This window comes from Monodelphis domestica, chromosome 5 (genome assembly GCF_027887165.1).
Source record: "Monodelphis domestica isolate mMonDom1 chromosome 5, mMonDom1.pri, whole genome shotgun sequence".
NCBI classification, from domain to species: Eukaryota; Metazoa; Chordata; class Mammalia; order Didelphimorphia; family Didelphidae; genus Monodelphis; species Monodelphis domestica.
Genome location: NC_077231.1, coordinates 140,464,699 through 140,483,355, shown reverse-complemented (window position 1 = coordinate 140,483,355; position 18,657 = coordinate 140,464,699). Strand labels below are relative to the sequence as shown.

Here is an 18,657-nt window from a genome sequence, read left to right as displayed (position 1 = left end):
CTGTCACCCTTCTTGGGCCCTTCTTCACTTTCTTCTCCTTGAATCTCCTTTTTTTCCCCTAGGTTTCTGGAATAGTACGTTATCTTGGTTCTCCTCTTACCTGACTCTTCTTTCTTAGTTTCCTTTACTTGGTCTTCATCTAGGTCATTCCCACGCAAGATAAGGGCCCTCCAAGAATCTGTGCTGTATCCATTTCTCTTCTCCCTTGATAATATTTCTCCTGGTGATCTCATCAGCTTTCATGGATATAAAATTAAATCTCTAATAATAAAAAATATGATAGTTTAGGAGGTTTATTAAATATCATTAGAAATCAAGGAATAAAGAGGATACAAAATAAAAAACCACGTGCCCATGGCTGATCAGCCAGTTCAAATACCTGCCTTACCATCACCAAGCTCAGGACAGGAAGTAAAGAGATGGGACCCTTCATGTCCTTGCCTAATATCCCCTGTCTACAGGAAGTATGTAAGGACAGGAAGTCAGTGGGTTCTTAGGAAATATAGTTCTTTTTTTAGGGTAACAGATTTTCAAGTATACATTCCCCCCTGAGATTTGTGGAAGACTAGTCTCTCCAATGGATCTTGTAAATATAACCAACTTTGAAATTACAATAATTTGAGGATAAGAGGAAAAGAGAACAAAACCAATGATTGCTATGTGCATTGATAAAAAGCCAGTTAGGGGGCAGTCCCCTTTGGCATAAGAGTATAAATACAAAACAAACGTGTTCAACCCCATGCAGTTCAAATCACCACATCCCAAAGTTCACTCTGGTGCAGCATGTGGTCTGTGGAGGCATCTTCATGGTGTCTTCTCAAAACAGTTCACTTTCTGGATTCAGAGAGGTAGCGTGTTTCTTAACCTAAAATTACTCTCAAAAAGAATGTGAACTTTGCAATTTTAGAATAATTATACATGGATTACATATCCTCTTTATTCTGATGATTCTCCAATCTACTTTTCTCACTGACGTCCAGACTCACATCTCTAGCTACCTATCAAATACCTTATATTGAATATCCAGTAATTGTCAACCTGTCTAAAACCTCTCCACTTCTGAACTTTCCTATTACATAGAGAATGACATCAACTTTCCAGTCACTCAGACTCAAAACCAAGGTTTCATTCTCAATTCCTCACTCTCTCAGTCTCTCACTGACCGTACCCATTCTGTTGCTGAGCCCTGTTCAATTTGTCTTTGTAATGCTTTGTATATGCCTCCTTTTTGGTTCTAATATTGTCTTCTCCTTGGTGCAGCAAGGTCTCACTTCAAACCTAGAATATTGCAGCAGTCTGCTGCTGGTTGGTCTCCTTGCCTCAAATCTCTCCCCACTTTATTCCATCTTCCTCTTAGCTATCAAATTAATTTTCCTAAATGACAGGTCCGATCATGTCACCTCCTACCTCCTATGCAATAAACTTCAGTATCTCCATATTATCTCCAAGATCAAATTCAAAAATCCTATTTGGTATTCAAATCTCTCTATTTCTTAGCTACACATGACTACCTTTCTAGTCTTCTTCTTCCCCATTAACTTCCCTGCTAATCCCATAATACTCTGATCCAGTGGCAATGGCACCTTTGCTATCCCTCAAACAAGAAGCTCCATCTTCCAACTTTGGGCATTTTCACTGGCCCCCCTGCTCCATGGCTGGAAAACCTTCTCTTTCCTCATCTCCAGTGCCTGGCTTCCTTCAAGATCCACCTAAAGTTGTACCTTAACAAGATTTTCCTAGTCTCTCTTAATGCTAGTCTCTCCCCTCTGCTGATTATCTTCAATTTATCATTTATATATATAATTCTTGATACATAATTGTTTTCATCTACTCGATTAGAAGATGAGGTCTTTCAGTGCAGGGATGTTTTTTTGCCTTTTATTTCCTGTCTTCATCGTTCAGCACAGTGCCTGGTACTTAGTAGGTGTTTAATGAATGCTTATTGATTGACTAATGGTTAGATTAAAGTGATTTATCAACTGTATTGTGTCTCACCTGGCTTATATAATTGGTGAAGCTAGAGATAGGTCTAGACTCTTGAACGATTTTTCATTTGTCAGCAGGGAATAGCAGACAGCAAAGTCAGATATGCCAAATAATGATTGCCAGTCAAAGGAACATACATGAGGAGCAGCAAGAACAAGAAACAGAAGCCAGGTGGCATCAGCTGCCAAGGAGACCATTTGTGTTGCTTCTGGCCTGATCTTGGGTACCATCCTATAATGCTGAGAAAACACTGGCTACATGTTCTTCCTTCTCCCAGCCTTCTCTTTAAGGCCACATAACTCTTCATTTCCTTAAAGTGAAAAGAGCCTAAGGCCAGGCACTTGAAACTCACAGTATGCTGAGATATACATAGTCTAGTGTTTGTTCATCAGGTGATAATCAGCTAATAAACATTTATTCAGCCCCTCCTCACCAGGTGCCAGGAAATTGTAGGGAAGGGGGATGGAAGATACTATACGCTTTCCTTTTATTAAGTGAGATTCAATTATTCTTTTAAATACTTTATTTCAGTAGCATGAGGGGAGAAGGAGAAGTGGAGTTGCTTAGTTGGAGCAAAGAGAGTGTTTCAGGAAGCCACAGACCAGATGGAGAGGCAGGGAAGCTGAACCACAAATTGGAAATGAGGCCAAGAAAGAGACAAGCAACATTTTGGTGACCGAGATTCAATGGTACTTCATAACAAGAAGTAAGTGACTTGAGACTAATGACTCTCCAAAAGCATCAGGGAGATGAATGTAGGTCGATTCAGATGAAAGGAAGCCTGTAAAGTAGAGGTTCTTAACCTTTCTTATATCATGGATCTCTTGGGCTATCTGGTGGAGTCAATGGCCTCCTCAGCAAAAATTTTTTTAAATGCATTAAATAAAGCCCAAAGAATTATAAAGAAAATAATTGTATTAAAATTCAATTATTCAAATATCTAAATTCATGTGCAGGGGCCAGCTAGATGGTTTAGTGCATAGAGAGTGAGGAGATGGAAGCTTCTGGGTTCAAATCTTGTCTCAGACACTTCTTAGCTGTGTGACTTTGGGCAAGGTACTTGGTCCCCATTGCCTAGCGCTTAGTGCTCTTCTGCATTGGAATCAATACACAGTATTGATTCTAAGATGGAAGGTAAAGGTTTAAAAAAAAAGTTCATGGACCCCATGTTAGGAAGCTCTGCTATAGAATGATACAAAGCTATGGCATTACCCCCACTTATATATTTTTAAAATTTTTTGTTTGCCATTATTCTAAGAATAAAAGTGGGGAAAAGTCAAATTATCTTGAGATTTTAAAAAAATGATTTATTTAAAAACATATACCAAGGATGATGATGGGGAACACTGTTTTCTTTAATGGACAGTAATATGGTTCAGAGAATGTTGTATGAGATTTGCAGTCAGAAGGGCTAGGATAGCAACTTCTTATTACCTGTCGCTTGGCACAAGTCATGTAACCTCTAATAGCTTTAGTTGCCTGAAATACATGGCCTCTGAGACACCATCTAACTCTAAATCCATGATTGTATGATTAAAATCTGTGATGAAATCCAGGAATTTTATTACCATAATACAGCTATAATCATAAAAATAATAAACCTCCATCGTATGCAACTTTGTGAAGTGCTATAAATCCATGTTCTTTGATTGTCCCCCAAACCCTCAGGTAAGTGGCATAAGGTATTATCCCCACTTCGCAGATTGGAAACTAAGGGTCAGAGAGGAGGAATTCTTCTGTGACCACTAAAAGAATCAGTTTCCAGTGGAAATGAAGTATCTTATTTCCAATAGAAATAATATCAAGTGAGGAATGTGCAGTTTCTGTAGGGTAAAGGACCATATGGACTAATGTTTGATTAATTTATTAAGTTAATCCAATTAAAAGATCAAGTCCTTTTTTTTACATCCTTATTGTCCATCTTAGAATCAATACTAAGTATTGGTTTACTATATACTAAGCATATACAATATTTACAATATATATGATATAAGTATATACAATTCTTACAATATATGATATACTAAGTATCTACAATACTTAAATATATATGATAAACTAAATATATTTAATACTTACTATATATGATATACTAAGTATCTGCAATACTTAAAATATATATGATAAACTATATATAATACTTAAAATATATATATGTTAAATAGATACAATACTTACAATATATACTATATACTAAGTAAGGACTAGGCAATTGAGAATAAGTGACTTGCCCAGGGTCACACAGCTAGGAAGTATCTGAGGCTAGATTTGAACCTAGGATGTCCAGTCTTTAGACCTGGCTCTCTAGCCACTGAGCCACCCAGCTGCCTCTTAATTCTTCCTTCTTAATTTGCTTGTTGACCAAAAGGTGATGAGCCGCACTTATTAATCAGACCTCCTAGATGGAGAATATGAAGTAAATCGTGGTCAGAATATTTTTGAGCATCTCAGAAAGGGTCTGTTTTGATTGTTTATTTGAGCACAGCAGTTCTACTACAAGGAATGATAGGATTCTGGAGTTGGAAGAAGCCTTGGAATTCGTATAGACTGATCCCCCTTTTTGGTAGGTAAAGAAATGGCCCTAGAAAAGGAAGCAATTTGACACATTTCTGTTATAACCAGTTAGCAGGAGAGCTGAGAATGCAATCCAGATTCCAGTTCTTTTTTTATTGAGGTTTTGAGCTTTCCTTTGTTTTTGGAAACAATCTTCCTCACTGATTGATCCCATTTGTTAATAAATATTTTTCATTCCCTAATAGTTTACACCTATAAAACAAACGTAAGGAATCAGCACCACGTACAAACATATGCAGATGATGGAAAACCTATATAAAGCACATGCAAAGAATCAGGGAAGTTGGCTGTGGATCTGCGTCTGGATAGACAGATGAGCACTTGTACTTCTGACCTCCATCACCCAGAGGATCTTGCAGCAATCAGTACTTGGGTCGTGAATGTGACTTCCAGGAGCATCTTGAATGGAATCTGGATGGATGGCCCTGTGAAGGACTGCTACTGCATGGCGGAGGCAAGGCATTTCTCCCCATTCCCTAACCTGCAGAGGTGAACAGACAAGAGCCAGGGACAGATCTGGAGAGCAGAATGAGATGCCCAAACAGGTCAAAGCCAAGAGGCGCAGCTGGAGGTGTACAGATTATAGAGACCATTGTGCATCGCACTTCCTGGCAAAAGCAAAAGGGGATTTCAACTCAGAGCCACTTCATTTGAATTAGCTGGTAAAATGGCTTCAAATCCTTCCACTGCTCCCATCTCCAAGAGTTTGGAGGTAGAAAGGTTTTTATTAAGCAAACAGCAAGACATAGTGGGTGGGCTGCAGGGTTTGGAGTCAGAATGACCTGGGTTTGATCCATCTCGGTTACTTACTAATTACATGAACTTAGGCGAGTCAATTAATCTTCCTCAGTTTCCTTTTTTGTAAAGTGAAGGGATTGGACTGAATAACATTTAAGATCCTTTCCAGCTCTAAATGTCTTACCTACAAACTTGGGAGGGTGATGAAAAGATAAATGGACTCCAACTTGAGAGAGGTGGAATTTACTTTGGAGTGTGAGAGCTTGTTATTTGTTATTTAGTAATAATAATAATAATGAATATTTATATGACTCTTACAGTGTACCAGGCTCTGTGCTAAGCACTTTACAAATATCTCATTTGATCCTTACCACAACTCTGGGAGGTAAATATTATTAATATTATTATTATTTCCATTTTACAGATTAGGAAATTGAGGCAAAGAGGTGAATTGAGCTATCATACAGTTAGTAAGTATCTAAGGGCAGATCTGAATTCAGGTCTTCGTGGCTCCAGACCCAGAGCTCTATCCGCTGTGCCACCTAATTCATGTATTCAGGTAGTGAATGACTTTATTTTTATCCATGCTTTTATTCACTTAACTTTATTTTTTTAGCTATGAATGTGGAGGTGTGAGTGAACTGAAATGACTTGGTGAATCTCGCTGAAGAGAGTGGCCAGTAGGTGGGGACTGAGCTATTGAAAGACAAGTCATGATGGCCAGATAGTCCCAGACAGAGACCTGGGGATGGAAGATGAGAAGCGGAATGCAGAGTTATTGACACTTAGCTAGCCAATTCCTGCACAGGGAGGAAGACAGAGCTCCATAGAAAAGGACTACACCGGACACCTCTGTGGCACATACATTGATTAGACATAAAATGGCAGGTCACTGTGGGAGGGTGGTGGGATAAAAAGGCTTCCTAGGAAGAGGCAATGGAAAAATTCTCTGGCAATTGAAAGGTTTGCGGATCCATCTGAATGAGTAATGAGGGACAGTGATAGGGGGTTTCTCTGGTTGATTAGTGAGTTGGGGGATCATAGGACAGAGATTTATAATTTGGGGCTGTTGGCCCCTATTTCTTCTATTGCTTCACTTAGATTCTTGACCTTGTGCATTTGAATATCATCTTTTATTGTTTTTTGTTTCTGTTTTTTGGCGTGTTTTTGCCTCCTCCTCTGGCATTCCTAGTCCTGAAATTGTGAATATCTTGCTAATAGATGTCCCTGAGCAAGTTATTGTTTCCACTTATGAAATGAGTGAAACCTACTAGACTGGTAAATCAAGGAACAACCATAGACGCAAAATAGCTTAGTCTCAGCAATACATTTGATGTTCATTTAATAGGCATTTTATTAAGTACTAATTCACTTCCAATATCCTTGCATGCAAGATGCACTGATGTGGATTAGTGCTGGGGTATGGTAGATTCATAACTGATTCAGCTATTGGACATAAAAGAGCTGTGATTGATGAAAAGGTAGAAATTGGGGAGAAATCCAGTTGAGTCTTCTGGAGCCCTTTTTCCTGGCCTTGCTCTTTTTAAACTTTCTTCAGTGATCTGAAATGTGAATATAACATGCTTTTCAAATGTTTGTACTTAGATATTAGATCCAAAAAGATATCCAGAAGCTTGAAAGAATGTTTTGTTGTTCAGTCATTTTTTCAGTCCTATTCAACTCTTTGTGACCCCGTTTGGGATTTTCTTGCCAGAGGTGGTAGAGTGCTTTGACATTTCCTTCTCCAGTTAATTTTACAGATGAGGAAACTGAGGCAGACAAGGTTAAATAATTTTTCCCAGGTTCACACAACTAGTAGGTGTGTTAAGGCCAAATTTGGATTCAGGAAGATATCTTCCTGACTCCAAGCCTGGCACTCTATCCACTGTTCCACCTAGTTATTTAGAAAGAATGACTCCCAACAATAAAGAATTTTAATGAAATCAAGGGAAAAAGAAAAACTATATATTCTAAAATATTTATAGCAGCTCTTTTTTGTGGTGACAAAGAACTGAAAACTGAAGAGGTGTCTATCAATTGTGAAATGAATAGGGGGGCAACTGAGAAGCTCAGTGGATTGAGAACCAGACCTAGAGATGGGGGGTCCTAGGTTCAAATCTGGCCTCAGATACTTTCCAGCTGTGACAATAGGCAAGTCACTAAACCCCCATTGCCTAGCCCTTACCTCTCTTCTTCCTTGGAACCAATATTGACTCTAAAACAGAAGGTAAGGGTTTTTTAAAAAAATTGTGAAATGGATAAATAAGTTGTGGCATGCGATTGTGATTGAATTCTATTGAGCCATAAGAAATGACAAACAAGATGATTACCAAAAAAAAAAAACCCTGGAAATACTTATATGAAGTGACTCAAACTGAAGTGAGCAGAATCAGGAGAACACTGTTTTTGTACACAGTAACAGCAATAAGATAGGGTGATTAATTGTGATTGACCCGACTAAGATCAATGAGGCAAGGATTCAGGAGAACCCCAAGGGACTCGTGATAAAAATGAATGTTCAGTGTCATAGACATAGACAACAGATGGAGTCCAATGTCAAATGAAATATGCCATTCTTCATTTTATTTCCTCCACAACATGATAAATAGGGAAATATGTATTATATGATAATATATGTACAACCTGTATCATATTACTTGACTACTTGAAGATGGGGGAGTGGTGAAAGGGAAGAGAAAAAAGAATGAGATCTAGATTTTTGGACCTAGCAAATGTGAGAATTTGTCTCTCTTAGATAATCATATTTATTATAATTTATTACATATGACAAATAATTTGTGTTATATTATTGTCATATTACATATTATATTGTTATATAAATGGTAACTAAAAATAATTTGATATATAAATGTAAAGTCTAGAACTTGGGCTCCAAAAAATCAATTGTAACAAGTATAGTATCATCAAAATGATTAGAGAGCAATACAGGGGGATGGTAAGGACAGGGTCTTTTCCTTTGGTGTCTTTATATTTCATTGCCTGGGGAGTTTGATGGTGCAGTGGATAGAGTACCAGATCTGCAGTCAGGATGACTCATCTTTCTGAATTCAAATCCAGCCTCAGATACTTATTAGCTGTGTAATTCTACATAAATCATTTTACTGTATTTTCTTCGCCTCAGTTTCCTCATCTGAAAAATTTTCTAAAGAAATAAATGCTAAAACATTCTAGTATCTTTGCTGAGAAAGCCCCAAATGGGGTCGCACAGAGTCAGACGTGACTGAAAAACAACTGGACAACAACAAATCCCATCGCCTAGTGAAGAACACTGGATTTGTAATTAAAATACATGGCTCCAAATCACACTTCTGATGCTTACTAGATATATTTTTTGTGGACAAGTCCTGGGAACTCTCTCTGTCTTAGTTTGCTCATCTTTAAAATGGAGGAGTAGTTAATAATATTAGTATTTTTCCCTCATAGGAATATTGTGCAACTTAAGTAAAATAGCAACCTTCAAACTTAAAAGCATTAAAAAATTCTCAGTTTTTACTGATGAGGTTGATAATGTTACCTGATACAAAGTAGGTATATAATAATTGCTTGTGCAACTGAATTGAGTTTACCTCTGTGGTCTCTTCAAACTCTTTGAAGCTGGTGTCTCTTTAGGAAAAGGGTCAGTAAACTCTGGATTGAGGATTATAGCCTACAACTGATCTTGTATGGTCTATGAGCACTGAATAGGATCAATCTACATGCATCTTTATTCCTTCTTTCTTTGGCAGATATGGAGAGAAATTTCTTATCAATGGATAGCAAAGCACAAGAAGGAGACTTTTTTTAAACTAAATTTCTTTCTTTTTGGGGAAAAGCCTAAGGGAGGAAATTGTTATCAAAAAGATGAGAGGTTTTTGCTAAGGTTTGTGACCATGAAGAAGGGAGAGATGAGTTGGGCTGGCAGCAAATGAAGATGAACAGGATTGTAAGCTATAGTATTGCCTTTGTCAAACTAATGCTAGATCTTTATCAAAAGCTAATATGGTGGGGATAGAGCCAAGATGGCAGAGAAGGTACACGAACCCACCTAATTTTTACCAAATTATCTTCCAAAAAACTATGATATAATGCTTCAAAAAATTCTGAAGCAGCATAACCAACAAAAAGATGAGGCAAAATAATTTTTCATCCCAAGACAACTTAGAAAGCTGGCATTAATGATCTAGTGCACTGGGATGGAAGTGGAGCCCAAAGCAGCATACCAAGACAGGTTTCACTATAGTTACAGGCCTTGGGTGCAATTGAATCATCATCAAAGACTTTCTGAGCTCTTAGCCACAGACAGTAAGTGGTGGGTATTTGGATAACTGCTCAGAAGGAGATTACAATGGCTCTAGGTGAAAACTCTTATCACAGTCTCAGGGTGAGGAGAAGCACTAGTATACACCAGTGCTTGTGGCCACAGGGGAGCAGGGGTCCCTGGTCACAGTTTCAAGGAATAAAAGGGGGTTTGAGGTTTATCACAGAACAGAGCATAAGGTAGGAGAGTATTAAACATCTCTCTCCTTACATCATACCACTTCAGAAGAACTGAAAATTTCAAATTCCCCAGACCTACGTCTGAAAGCAACTGCACAAAGAACCTGAAGTTTGGAAAAGTGCTCCCTTCACCACAGGTACAGAGTTGAACATTAACAGTTTTTTTAATTAAAGAAAAATAAAAGAAACAGGCTGGAAAATGAGCAAATAATTTTACAAAAGAAAGACAGCCCCGAAAGTTATTTGGTGACAGGGAAGACCAAAATGCAAACTCAGAAGATGACAATCAAGTCAATACTGCTGCATCCAAGGTCTCCAAGAAAAATGAAATTGCGCTGAAGCCCAAAAAGAATTAATGGAGAAACTCAATAAAAGGATTTTAAAAACCAAATAAGAGAGGTAAAAGGGGAATTGGGGAAAGAAATAATAGTGATATTAAAATCATGAAAAAAGAGACAATAGCTTAGTAAAGAAGGCACAAAAAATGAAGAAATAAATACTTAAAAAACAAGAATAGGTCAATTGGCAAAAGAGGCACAAAAAATCTGTTAAGGGGAAGATCGTGTTGAAAAGCAGAATCAGCCAAATGGAAAAGAAGGTATAAAAGCTCACTCAAGAAAAATCATGTCTTAAAAATTAGAATAGAGCTAATGACTCTACAAAACATCAAAAAACAGTCAAAGTCAAAAGACTAAAAAAATAGAAGAAAATGTGAAATATCTCATTGAAAAAACAACTGACATGGAAAATAAATTTAGGAGAGATAATATAAGAATTATTGAACTATCTGAATACCATGATGTAAAAAAGAGCTTAGACATCATCTTTCTGGAAATTATCAAGAAAAACAACTTTGATATTCTAGAACAAAAGGGTAAAATAGAAATTTAAAGAATCAATTGACCATTTCCTGAATGCAATGCCAAAAGGATAATTCCCAGGAATATTGAATCTAAATTCCAACACTCCTAGGTCAAGGAGAAAATATTACAAGTAGCCCCCAAAATTAATTGAGATATGGTGGTGCCACAGTTAAGAGAACTCAATATTTAACAGCTTCTAAATTAAAAGATTGGAGGGCCTGTAATATATTCCAGAGAGCAAAGGAGCTAGGATTTCAATCAAGAATTACCCAGCAAACTTGATAATAATCTTTCAGGGGAAAAAAAGGGAATTCAATGAAATAGAGGACTTTCAAAGATTCTTGATGAAAAGACCAGAACTGAATGGAAAATTTGATTCTCAAATATAGTTCTCAAGAGAAGCATTATTAGGTAAACAATAAAAAAAGAAATCAAAAGGCATTCATTAAGGTTAAACTGTTTACATACCTACATGAGAAGATGATTTTTTTAAAAATCCTAAGAGCCTTATTATTATTAGGTCAGCTAGAAATATAGACATAGGCAGAGGGCAAGGCTGTGATGTAAAAATGATGGGATTATATAAAAATGAAATAAAATAAAGTCATGAGAAAAGGGAAGCATTAGGAGGAAGGGGAAGGGAAAAATAGAATGGAGTAAATTATTGCACATAAAAGAGGCATGAACGAGCTTTTACTTTGGAAGGAAAGATGGGGGGGAGGGAACGTAGAGCACATGAATTTACTCTCATCAAAATTGTCTCAATGAGAGAAGAACATACACAATCAATTGGGTATAGAAATCTTTCTTGCCTTGCATTAATGTAGGAATGAAAGGGAATAAGAGGAGAATGGAGCTGATAGAAAAGAGGGCAAATTGAGGGTAGGTCAGAGACAGACACTAAGCAGGGTTGACTAGGATAGAGAATAATTCCCAGTAATCATAATGCTGCAAAATTTTTCAAAGTCTTACTAATAAAGGTCTTATTTCTTAAACATATTAAGAAATGAGTTGAATGTATAAGAATATAAGTCATTCACTAATTGATGAATGGTCAAAGGGTAGGAACAGGCAGCTCTTAAAGTAATTAAAACTATAGTTCTGCAGAAAAAAAAAAACAAAAAACAAAGCTCTAAATCACGAATAATTAGAGAAATGAAAATGAAAACAACTCTCAGATACAACTCCACACCTATCAGATTGACTCTTAGGACAGAAAAAAATGACAAAAGTTGGAGGGGATGTGGGAAAGCTGGGACACAAATGCATTGCTGGGGGAGTGGTGAGTTGATTCAAACATTCAGTAGAACAATTTGGACCTATACCCAAAGGGCTATAAAATAGTATATACCCTTTGACTCAGCAATATTATTTCTAGATTTGTATCACAAAGAGATACAAAAATGGGGAAAGGACCTATATGTATGAAAATATTTAAAGCAGCTCTTTTTGTTGGGGCAAAGAATTGGAAATGGAAGAGATGCCCATTAATTGGGGAATGGCTGAATAAGTTATAGCGTATGATATATTATGCTATAAGAAATGGCAAGTAGGTGGATCTCAGAAGAACCTAGAACTGAAGCAGAGTGAAATAAGCAGAAGCCGGAGAACATTGTACACAGTGACAGGAATACCATACAACCCAACTGTGAATAACTTAGTTATTCTCAGCAGCACAATGATCCAAAACAATTCCAAAGGGCTCATGGTAAAAAATGCCATCTGCTTCCAAAGAAGGAACTGATGGAGTCTGAATTCAGACCACAGCAAACTTTTTTTTTTACTTTCTTAATTTTTTTTGAGTTTCCTTCTAACAAAAGAATAAATGTGGAAAACATTTTACTTGATTGCATATATGAAATCTATAAGAAACTGCTTACCATCTTGGTGGCTGGGGGGAGGGAGGGAGAGAATTTGAGACTCGAATTCTTTTTAAAATGTTGAAAACTGTTTTTACATGTAATTGGAGAAAAAATAAAATTAAAAAAGGAACCCGGTATGGCCAAAGAAATGACTTGTGTTCATTTGCAGATATTGGCAGGTTCATTAATATCAAGTTCACACGTACTGTAGGCTTCAGCTCCCTTATTTCAGATGCAATGTCATTTTACCTTGCCCTATCAAACATCAGTGTTAAAGGGTTTATTTTGCAGCCTCCTCAGGGGAGTGGAGGTGGTAAATCTGGTAGGACTAGGTCTGTGGTTGATATTGTTTTCTCTTTCTTAATTATTAATTTCTCTTCTAACTATTTTATTGTCTCATTACTGTTCCTTTCCTGGGACTGTTTGTGTGGTAAGTATCTCAATATCTAGATCAAAGTAGTTGTTTCTAAAATTTTAATGAGGTAAGTAAGGGAAGTCATGGAAGCTAGTTGACATAGTGGATAATGTGCTGGACCTGGAGTAAGACTGATTTTCCTTAAATCAGATCTTGCCACAGATACTTAATACTGGTATGACCCTGGATAAGTCACTTAACCCTGTTGGCCTCAGTTTCCTCATGTGTAAAATTAGCTGGAGAAGGCAATGGCAAATCATTCAGTATTTTACCAAAAAAACTCCACACAAAGTCATACATGACTGAAAAATAACTAACTACTAAAGAAAGGAAGTCAAGCCAAGAGAAGCAAATTAATATTTTAATTAATTAATAAATTAATAGTTTCCATTGTTTGAAATTTCCTCTGAGAGGACTTTGAATTATGATTTACATGGAACCTCAGGAACTACATCTACAACCTTGTGACCTGATATGAAAAAGACCTGGAGAATTTAGTGGTCTCCAAGTTCAGAGATAATTTGGCTTAGTGGGAAGAATGCAGGACGCACAGCTAGGAGATAACTAAGTTCATATCCTGCCTATGACATTCACCGCCTGTGTGAAAATAGATGTCATTTAACTTTTCTGAGCTTCTGTTTCCTCCACTATAAAAGTGTATAATAACACTTGTAGCAATTAAGTCTTGGGGCTGTTATTAGGATCAAACATGAGATAATGTGTGTAAAGTGCATTGTAAACCTTCAAGTGCTATATAAATGTCATCTATTTTTATAGTATGAGTCAATAGTAGGCTGTTGCAGCCAAAAAAAAAAAGGAATCGTGATCTTAGCCTGTGTTAACAGAAATCTCCAGTCCAAAGGAGATGATTAATACCATTCTGGCTAAACGACACCTGGGGTGTTGTGTTCATTGCCAGGCACCATGTTTTTGGAGACAATTCGACCAGCTAACATGCATTCAGAAGAGCATGAACAGGAGGATGAGTGGATCTCAGGGTCAGAGGAGGGTCAGTTAAAGGAACAAGGAAGGGTCGTTTAATCTGAAAAAGTGGCTTAGTGGAAACATGATTACTGAGTTGTCCCATAGGGAACAGGAATCTGGTTTTCTCAGCCTGGCCCCAGAGGGTAGAGTTATGGCAGTAACTCAGAGAATAGGCTAATAGATTTGGAGTATATGGAAGGAAAGCTAAAGGGGCTGAAGTCTTGGGACATAGTTTGAAGAGCACATCCTCCCAGTCTCAAGGGGTGCTGTGCTCACCCTGAAAGTTGGGAGTGACCTAAATCTATCCAGTACCTATATATGTATGTAGTATATGTATATGTATGTAGTATAAGCCCAGTAATAGAGTTTCTGGTTCAAATGATATGGTCATCTAAATAATTCTTAAAGCATAATTCCATTTTGCTTTGCAAATCATAGTTTTTCATGGCTCCACTGACAATATGCTATTGTGCCTATCACTGAACAGTCCCTAAACCATCAGGTATTCAGTGCATTTTTTGGGTAACCTTTGTTAACATAAAGAGTGTGAGGTGAAATCTCAGGATTATTTTGATCTTCATTTCTCTTATTATTAATGATTTGGAATATTCTTTCATATTGTGAATATTTGGCAATTCTTTTTGTTCATATTCTTTGAACACATATATTGGGTAATGACTCAGTCATATCTATATCTATTAAAATAAATACATACATATATACATACAAAGAAACATACATATGCATATATATAGAGAGAAAGAGTGAGAGAGAGAGAGAGAGAGAAGGAGAGAAGATACACTTAAATGCCTTAGGTATCAAACACAGAGATTTAATTTAAACATTTTTCCCCATTTTTGACTACATCTTACCCTAGGTGCATTAATTTTGTCTATGCAGAAGCTATTAAATTTTATATCCTCAGCTATCTATTTTATTTTTGTTATTACTTATATCTCTTCATTGGTTAAGAATAAATACACCACCTATCCATAGGTGTGAGAGCTATATGGTCTACTTCTCTTGCAAAATTTTATAGCATTTCTTTTTAATATTGAGGTCACATATCTATTTAGAAAGTATTGTAGAATATGATGCAAAGTATTGGTCCAAGCTTAACTTTTTTCCAGATGACTTTCCACATTTCCTAGCACTTTTTAATCGAATAAGGACTTTTCCCCTCAGTAATTTATCTTTTCTACTTCATCAAATAGTGGGTTATTGAATTATATTGTTTCTGATTCTTCCAGACCAAATCTCTCCATTTATCTATATTTTTATTTTTAAATCTATATCAGATGGCTTTGATGACTGCTAATTTATAATATAGTTTGCATTCTAGAAATGCTATTCTCCCTTTTCCCCCTCCTTTCATAATTTTCTTTTATATTCTAGTTTGTTTTTTTCAAATGAATTGTGCTATTATTTTATCAAGTTATATGAAATATCCCCTTGGTATTTTGATTGGCATAGCATTAAAAGTATAAATTAACTTTGTTAGTTTTGTCATTTTTATAACATTGGCATAACTTAATCATGAGCACTGAATGTTGCTCCAGTTATTAAATTTGTTCTCTATTTCTTTAAATAATATTTTATCATTGAATGTAAACATTAAGTCTTTTATTTGTTCTGACAGCTCAATTCCCAGATATTTTATGCATTTGTAGTTATTTTGAATTGAATTTTACTTTTTAGTCCTTCTTTGGTTTTGTTACTATTAATTAGAAATGCTGTTGATTTTTGAGGATTTATTTTGTAGCTTTCAACTTTGCTGAATCTATTAATTGACTTAGTATTTCTGCTGATTTTCCAAGTATAGGTTTCTTTTTCATACCATGTGGGTAAAGGATGCTACATCCCTGTAATTGGGAAAATCCATGTAAAATTTTTTTGGCCTTCCCTTTGTACCTGAGAAGTCTGAATTTTTTTCTTTTCTTTTTTTTTGTGGGATGATTACAGTATCTTATTGTAAAATTCAGGTTTAGTATTTGTTCATAGGCTAAAGAGTTTCTAAGTGTTTTTTGAGCCTTCTCCTTCTGTCTTAAGATCATTTTGTGTATTGGTTCCAAGGCAGAAGAGCAATAAGGGCTAGGCCTTGAGAGTTGAGTCTTATCAAAAGTCCTACAAGTAGGATGTGTCTAAGGTCACATTTGAACCTGGGACCTCACATCTCTAGACTTGGTTTCCAATCCAACAAGCCACCTAGCTGTTCCCAAGTTTCTAAACTTTTTCTGTGTCATCTGCAGGCCTTCACTTGTCATGTATGGCTTCCAAAAGACTCCCCAAAAGTTCTCACTTAGTTTCTTACGTGGACCCACGATATATCCAAACTGCAATGGGGAAAATCGTGCTGTGGAAGTATGCCATCTGTATGCCATCAACAAATAGAGGTAGTTTCATTTTCTCTTTACCTCTCTTTATCTTTTTGCCTTTGATTTCTTTCCTCTATCTTACTGCCATTAGCATTTCCTGAAATTTTCAAATAATAGTGGGATTAGTGAAGATTTTGCTTCTCTTCTATATTTTTTGGAAAATGTTCTAGTGTATCCCTATTGCATATGATGCTTACTTCATGTTTTAGAAGGATGCTTTTTGTGATATTTAAAAAGGTCTCTCTATGTCTATACTTTGAGTGGTGTTTAAAATAAATGAGTACTATATTTTGACAAAGTCTTTTTCTGCATCTATTGATATAATCATGTGGTCTTGGATGCTTTATTTTATAATACGAATAATTATGTTGATTGTTTTCCTACTGTTGAAACAAACTTTAAGTGTCCATTATGTATGGAATATTGCTAGGTTCCAGGTAAGTACTGAGATTTTAGTTAAGATAGGCTCTGCTTTCATGAATCTTGCCAAGAAAATATACATACAGTGCTTTTCAAACCTTAAAAGGGTATAGAGGTGATAGCTATTATTGTCGTCTCGGAGACATTAGAGCTTTCCCCCAGAACAGCATCTTTCCAAAGTCTTTCCCTTTCTGTTCCTTCCCTTCCTTTCCCTGGTCCCTCATTGTGGCATGGATGTGACCTGGGATCTTCAAAAGCTGTGCCTTGGCTCACTAGACCTTGCAGTTGCTAACATTCTGGAAAAGCTTGAGTATGATCCCGGTAACTGATGATGCTCACTTCTAATTAGGGCTCACTGGGGCAGCTCATGAAACCAAGAACATCATCCAGTGCCCCTCAGTCCTCTACTCGCCCCTTTCTGCTTCTGCAGGTAGTAGAAGAATGAGGAAGGAAAATGAGGCTCTTCAGATGCTCCCAGTTACAGCTGCTCATGAATGTTAACTTAGCGGTTGATACACTCAGTGTAAGATCCAGATCTTTCAGCGTCCAAGGTCTGGACACACTTTTAGAGGATTTGAATCATATCATGCCAATATTCACTGAGTTTTCATTGAAATAAAGCCAGAAAACAGAAGCAAGTAGCAACTAAATGAAAGGACAGCTCACATGATTTACCTTGGAATAAATAAATAAGGCAAATAAAAAAGTCAGGAGAGTAGGTTCTCTTATTGTGTGTCCAGAGGCAACATAGCCAAAATTGAACTCATTATCTTTCCCTAAAGGCCTTCCTCTTTTTCTAATTTCCCTATTGATACATTGGTCACTGGACAGGAAACTGAATTATATTAGTGTTAACATTCTTGCTATAAATGAAATCAGAGGACAAAGGGAACTTGCTGTTAAAAAGAATGGTTTATGGATTCTTCTTGAAGAGGCAAATGAAGCCGGGGGAGAATATGTTTTATTCTGTGACCAAAGACAATAAGAGGTATTAGTTCATGAAAGAAAATTGTTGGGAAGGTCGAATGAGATAATATTTGAAAGAATGCTTAGCACATACAATGTTTGGCAATAGCAGATGCTATAGCTTATTCAAAATGTAGTTTTACCTCACTATCATTAACAATGAATTGTGTGTTATGTTCTGAGATATTAGCTAATGATAGTATGAAGCCAGCATGATTAAAAAGACATTTAAAAATGAAGCTTTTGATGCCCCAAACAATAGGTTTATCATCCATAAAATCTCCCATATTAAAAGTCTTTAAAAAAGAATTTTTAACCTGCTTAAAAATCTTCAAAATGAAGAGGTTCAGTGAGTTTTTGATCTCTTTGCTAAAATTATAAAAATACATCTTCTTTCGATTAGCTGGCAAGAACATCTGTTGACATCAAGGAAGGCGGAAATTCGCTAGCCAGACTTCAACAGAAACCTTGGCACAACTGGTGAATGTGAGTGGAAAAATGAGTGTCATAATTTTGTGAGCACGGCTGGTGATGCGTACATATCTATGTATCTTTGTGAGGTTTCCTTTTCAAACATGACAGCCATTAAACTGAATATCAGAATAAATTGAACTGAGAACCAGACCTTCAAATCATTCTAGCACAAAATGATACCCAAGGATTCCATAAGTTATAAAGCACATCCAATAATATTGCTTTTATTTTTAAAAAGGGAGAACAAAAGGTTTAATAAAAATGAAATTATTTTAAATGTTATTTTATCATCATCTTATTTTAACATTTCTAATTTTGCATTTTAATATTCTGTGTTTAAATATATATATATATATATATATATATGTGTGTGTACATATGTATTAGTATAGGGAGAGGTAGTGTTAAACAGTGGATAGAGAGGCAGTTGGAGTGATCTGGTTTCAAATTCTGCTTCTGACAACTACTGGCTGTGTGACCTTAGGAAAATCACTTATCTCTCA

The 18,657-nt window shown here is 36.3% G+C and overlaps 1 long non-coding RNA gene across 1 annotated transcript in view; it reads left to right on the top strand.

The window, feature by feature from the left end:
* LOC107650111 (uncharacterized) overlaps nucleotides 1–18,390 on the top strand; it is a 135,975-nt gene extending 117,585 nt beyond the window's left edge. The window contains exons 2-3 of the long non-coding RNA XR_008912221.1: nucleotides 16,169–16,312; nucleotides 18,084–18,390. This is a non-coding gene — a long non-coding RNA (uncharacterized LOC107650111). The remainder of the gene's footprint in view (nucleotides 1–16,168; nucleotides 16,313–18,083) is intronic.
* The last annotated feature ends 267 nt before the right edge of the window (nucleotides 18,391–18,657 follow it).